Genomic DNA, 7,089 nt, shown 5'->3' with positions numbered 1-7,089 from the left:
ATTTTCTTATAAAACCCTAGTATTTCTTGCCTTGGGAGTTAAAGAGGAAAAAAGTAAGTTTAATCCTGATAACTAAAGGCAAAGAGGTCCTTTAAGTATTTTAAGTCATGGAAAAGAGGGAAAGAGGGTGAAGGAAGGAAAGGACCAAAAAGAGCCTAATTAAAATGTGCAGAAAAAATCAGGAATGGTCGTCACGACTTGGGTAATGACTCATGAGGTCTGACCAAGAGTTGTGGCCTGGAATCGTTACTTGAGGACCAAAAATCTGGTCCTTCTCTGTTATGACAACAAGTCCCTCATAACTACTCGTTGTGTCTCACAATGATACATACCCTGGACTCGTTATCAAGGGACCCAAGTCTAGGCTTCCTCACTGCCATGGCAATGAGTCCTTCCAACGACTCATGACGTCTCACAATAAGTCGTAGTCTGAAATCGTTGTCACTGGTAGTTTGTGACTTCACTTCAGAAACTTGACTAATTCGATTACTCAACTCTAACAGGGTCTAATGTTCAAGAACTTGGGATGTTACACTAAGTCTTGCCTCTAAGAAAAGAATTATGGAATATCTCATATATTAAAACACAATATGGTAGTGTCAACTCTTACCCGTGGGCGTAACTTGTTGTTTCAAAGTCCTTGAGTTAAATCTTGCCTCTAAGGCAAGATGTATAAAACATCTCATAAATCAAGACATAATGTGATACTATCAACTCTTATCCATGAGGTGTAACTTGTTATTTGAAAGAAATCGTGATAGTGTCAACTCTTATCCATGAGGTGTAACTTATTATTTGGAAGGAACCGAAGAGAAAAAGAAAATCAAATTAAAAGAAAAGAAATAAAATTTGAGAAAAAAGAAGAAAAAATATTTTAAAAAATAAAGAAAATTAAAAAAAATAGAAGTTGAGAGGAGGAAAGAAAATAATTAAAAAAATAAAGATTGAGAAAAAAATGATGAAAAAAAAGATGAAACAAGAATAAAAGAAAAAGAAAAAAAGAACAAAATTTTAAAAAAGAAAAAAAAAAAAAATAAAGAGGAAAAAATAAAGGTTGAGAAAAACTTTAAAAAAAAAAAGAGAAAAAAATTAAAGTCAAAATAAAATTTCAAGTAGATTTGGATGAAGGGCATTCCATTAAGATTTTTTTTCTGTGGAGGCTAAAAAAAAGGAATACCTATTAGGGAGGTTACTTGTGAGAAACAAAATGAGTGACAATTTGCTTGTTGTTGTTGTAGTGAGGGAGTTCAAGAATCTATTGAACATCTATTTATAAATTAGTTTGTTTCTAACAACATTTGGAATGAATTTGTAGTAGCAGCAGGAGTGACAGGTCCTTTATTCAAGTGAAGAGTTGTGTTTACAGATGGGGGATATTGACTATGCACTAAAACTGAAGCCATTTTTTAAAGTTGTCCCTCATTTTATTTTGTGTCAAATTTAAAAAGGGAGAAATGTTATCAAACATGGAGGAAGGATGTCACAAGGTAGCATGAGAATGGAGATTAATAAGAATTTAAACCACATGACAAAATACATCCATCCTGGTTATCTAATATTCCTTAACATTGACCTGACTTGGTAAAACTCTTAGAAAATTATACTCATAGGATTGGCAGTCAAGTGGTTTACTAGAAATTACCTAGCTTAGGATTCTTCAAGTGTAATTCTGATGGTGCTTCTAAGGGTAATTCTGAATCTAGTTTAGGGGTTTTTGTGTAAGAAGGGATTTCGAGAACCTAATTCATACAGAAGTGACAAGAATATAGGACAGTCAATCTGATGGTTGAAATTACTGCAATGAAGATGAGAATGGAATATTGCATTGAACATAATCATATTTGCTTTTGTAAGGGACTGACTCATTGGTTGTTAAAAAGATGATAGATGGGAACTAGAAGTCCCTTGGAATCTGATTGTGATGATTACTAAGATCAAAATGCAGAGCAAAGGGGTGGAGGCTGAGGTGGTTCATATGTACAAAGAAGGCAACAAGTTGAAGAATTTTTTACCCTACCGTGTTTTCTTTTTTGCAGGATTAGAACATATTACTTATTCATTAACACAAGAACTACCAAGGGACGCTAAAACTATTCTAAAGATAGATAAACATCAAGTACCAAACCTTAGAATCAAAAAGTTCCAAAATAAAACTTTTGATAATAAAGCGAGGTGATAGTAGTAGCTAGAACAATTTTACAAGAAGATGAACTCTAAAGTCTGAAAATAATGATACAAATAATTCAAGACTATGCTAGCAGAGGTAACATGAAATACACAAAAAAAAAATAAAAAAGAGACAAGAAGCAGTGTAGAAGTACAAGATCTATGCATAGCAGTTGTTACCGACATAAAATTCATATAGTGTAGATCAATAGAAAAGATCGATTCTTAGTTCATACCCTATAAAACTAGAGGTAGATTCATCATTTTGCCATTTTTAGACAATGGTTAGTTCCAACCTCCACGTTGATCTCTTAACCTGTCAAAATGACAAAAGAAATATGAAACCAATAGTTATAATCAGGTAGCTTTTATGTTGTTGGAGGGAGAGGTAAGCTTATCTTGATATTATGAGCTCAGATATGTGAATAAGGGAGTTGAAGAAGTTTTCTATTGAAATGATATCATGGCATTTGTGAGACCTAGTGGATGCCCATTGTGAAATCACCCAAAACTCTTATTATTTCATTTATCGATTGACTTTGTAGTGATTGAGATAGGGTATGCCTTTCTCGTTCAAAGGGTGATGCTTCAACCATGGTTTTAGAAACTTTGAACAAAATGGAGAGGAAGCCACACCTATATTTTTTTTAGATTTTTTAATCATTTTTATTTTTTAGATATTGCCTTTTTTGGACATAGTTTTTTTGTGGGTTGGGCTAGTTGGTCCTTTACCCGCTTTGTGTACATATTTTTTCTTTAATAAAAGTCCTTTAGAACTCCTTTAGCATTAAAAAAAAGTCAAGTAGAATAAAAAATAGATATTAAAAAATAAATAAATATGGAGAGTTGTTTAAAGATGATTAAGGTATAGAGGAGCAAATACATATTTATTTTATACATAAAAAATAAGGAAGACTAGTTTTGTAAGATTTTCTTAAGGGAGATGAAAAAATAATGTCACCCACTATTGGGTTTCTGTAGTTTACCAATTTGTCCTTATTAAAAGAAAAAAGTACATAGCATAACAAATTTAAGTGCATAATTAAGCTAAACAGCAACACTTTAGTATAATTGTTTTAGATAACAAAAATAGCAATACTTTGATAAAACTCAAATTTCACGGACTTTTTCTCTTTTCTTTTTCTAATCCTCTTTTAATTTTCGTCTCTCTTGCTCTACCTATTTTATCTCCTACAGTTTAACGTTCAACTTCAATACATATTCAAATAATTTCTATTTCCATACTTATTTTATTGTTTTTCTTTCACTTTTCATTCGATTTTATTAATTTTTTTCAATTTTAATTATGCTCCGACTAGATTTGAACATCACTGAAGTTGTCATCGGAGGACATCGCTACTGATTTGATGGAAGAGATTACTATTGATTCGTGATGATTGTTGTTGTGGTTGTTTATCAAAGTTTGTGGGATTGCTACCTATCGAAGTCAGGGGCATTCCCAATAGAGTTGAAGCTCGTTTGTGAGTTAGATTTCACCAAAAAAAATAAAAATTATTAGACTATAATTTTTCATATAATTTGAAAAGATAAATTTTACTACAACAATAATAGTAAAAAAAAAACAGCAAAAACAACAACAATAAGAATAAGAAGAACAAGAAGAATAATGAGAACAACAACAATAACAAATAATAAGAATAACACAAGCAACAACAACAACAACAACAACAATAACAACAACAACAACAACAACAATAAGGAGTAGTACATTTAACTAAATACAAGACGATTTTTTTTTAAATATAAAAAAATAGTGAATCAATACACGTTATTTAATAATAAATTATATTTATTTCTCATGGAGATAAAATCTTATTAGATTACATCGATTCAATAAATATTTTTTAAAATTTTTTATTTGATTCATTGACTTGACTTAGAATATCATGAAGATATTTATTAAAAATTTATTTTATTAAATTAAATTTTTTAATATACTTTAAAATTTAAATTTAGCAAAGAAAAAAGTAATAATAATAATAATAATAATAGTAAAGATAACAGCAGAAGCAACAACAACAATAATAATAACGAGGAGTATTATAGTTAACTAAATACGAGACGATTTCTTTTGCTTTTAAAAGAAATAGTGAATTAATATATGTTATTTAATAATAAACTATATTTACTTCTCGAGGAGATAAAATCTTATTAGATATTTACATCAACTCAATAAGTATTTTTTTAATTTTTTATTTGGTTCATATTGACTTGACATAGATCCCACAAAAATATTTATTAGAAATTTATTTTATTAAATTAAAATTTTTATATACTTTGAAAATCTAAGTTAACTACAACAACAACAACAAATAGCAACAACGATACCAATAATAAGAAGTAGTATACTTAACTAAATATGGAACAATTCTTTTTGCATATAAAAAATAGTGAATTAATACACGTTATAATTAATTATATTTATTTTTTGCGGAGATAAAATCTTATTAGATGTTTACATCAACTCAATAAATGTTTTTTAAAATTTTTTACTTAATCCATGTTGACTTGACATAAATCCCACAGAAATATTTATTAGAAATTTATTTTATTAAATTAAAATTTTTAATATACTTTAAAAGTCTAAATTTACCACCATCACCACAAACCCCACCATCACCAACAACAACAAGAAGAAAAAGAAGGAGGAGGAGTATACTTAACTAAATACGAAATAATTTCTTTTGCATAAGAAAATAGTTAATTAATACACATTATTTAATAATAAATTTATTTACTTCTCGAGAAGATAAAATCTTATTAGATGTTCATATCGGCTCAATAAATATTTTTTCTTAATTTTTTATTTGATCCATGTTAACTTGATACAGATTCCACAAAAATATTTATTAAAAATTTAGTTTATTAAATTAAATTTTTAATATACTTTAAAAATCTAAATTTAATTATTAGTATTTTATGAAGTTACTTAATAATAAAAATAATTTTAGAAGGACTTAATAAATCTTTCTTAATTTTCTAAAATAAATGTAAAAAGCCAAATAAAAAAATTTGTAACACTTATTAATTTTATTATAATTAATTTGTATGAATTATTATTTTTAAAGTACTTGATTTTATAAAATTAAAATAATGAGCACAAAGTTTTTATCATACTTCTCAAATTAGAAAAGTTAAATGGCCCCACCACAATTGTCTATTCAATATAAGGTTTGATTTGTAGTTTGATCGAAAAGAATGAACATTGGTTTTGCTTGTAGCTGAAGTTCAAATAGGAAAGCAACAAGTACAATTTTATCAGCAAGCTTATCTTGCATAATGTTTCAAAGACTATGCTATTCTCAAATTTTTTATTTAATGTCTAATAACTAACATGTCAAAATTATTTCTTTCACCGAATATCTCTTCTATTACAAAAAATAATGAGCAATTGTGCTTGGGATCATGAGGTCCACCATGTGAAAGATTAAATCATATGTAGGGCTGTTCAAAATCAAACCGTAACCGTTAACCCAACCGCAAAATTAGTTTATTGGCTAATTGGTAATGAGTTATCAAATTAATGGTTAGAGAATGGGTAAAAAATTTTATAATTAATGGCTTATTGGTGTGGGAACGGATTACTTAGTTTTCTTATCGAGTAAACTGTTAGCCCACTAAGAATTATTATAATTATATTTTTACCCCTAGATATATAAGTATCTTTTAGCAATCCAACATATAAAACTCCATTTATTATTCTATTCACTTCTTAGTTTAGAAAATAACATGTCGCTTCTTGTGACATCTAACCATAAAGTGTAGTCAGACTCCCTAAAATGTAAAGAAAATCTGAAATTAATTCTTAAACCAAAACATAAATTATTCTTGACAACACAAAGGATCGCAATAAAAATAAAACAACCCAAATGTGTCCTTCACAAAGTTTGATAGAAAACACAAAAATTCAAATAATATTAAAGTTTTAATTTTTTTGGTCAATCCAGTAATTAAAAATGTTTCTACATACATTTTAGGTCTAGAAGAAAATTCTTATTTGATTCGATGTTTTAATGTATTAAAGAACTACACGAACAAAAGTCAAGAAGCCTAAAAGATTGATAAATAGATCAATCATAGATTCATAGTATACAAACAACTTAGTCGGTAAAGAAACGGAGGAACTACATAATCGCTTGATATTTCAGTCTCTCTTAAATTTATCCATCACACCATCCGATAATCGTCCGTTAATTACTAATCTGATACCGAACCAACCGTTATCTTATTGGGTGGCTAGCGGATTAGTATATTTTAAAACTGATTAAGCCAAACCGCTAAGCATAATTATCCAATTATTCCAACCGATAAGCGACCCTAATCATATAGTGTAACGCCCCGAATCTGGTACCCAGAATGCTACACGGTGCTCATGACCCTGAAGGACCACAAGCTAACCCATGACTGATATTTGTACCTGTATACTGCATAAAATACTGAATAATGAGGAAACATGAACTGAAAGGCCGTAAAGTTAAAAAATAAACATAATCTGAATAATATAACATCTGTGTGGGGTAATAGAATACCCAAAACAAAACTAAAAATACTAAAATCTAAAACATGATAGTCTGGAAAGCCTCTAAACATGACTGTCTGAATGAGTAAGGAGTTGATGGAACATGTCCCCAACTAACCCCAACTAATAAACTAATTAATGAGATAATAGAGAAATCATCATGTCCTCGAAGGATGAGGACTCACTTCTAACTCTGATGGTTGAAACTGGAATCTACTACTAAACTGGAGCTCGTATCTCTGAACCTATGGTAAAAGACACCATAGCGCGAATGTGTCAGTATGACTGAATATACTGGTATGCATGTGAGGTAGGCTAAATGCATGGGGTTCATATGCATGAATAATACTAATAACCGACTAACTATCATGAACGTGAGAATA

Source organism: Capsicum annuum, chromosome 7 (assembly GCF_002878395.1).
Source record: "Capsicum annuum cultivar UCD-10X-F1 chromosome 7, UCD10Xv1.1, whole genome shotgun sequence".
Taxonomy (NCBI): domain Eukaryota; kingdom Viridiplantae; phylum Streptophyta; class Magnoliopsida; order Solanales; family Solanaceae; genus Capsicum; species Capsicum annuum.
Note: the sequence above shows the minus strand (reverse complement) of the source record.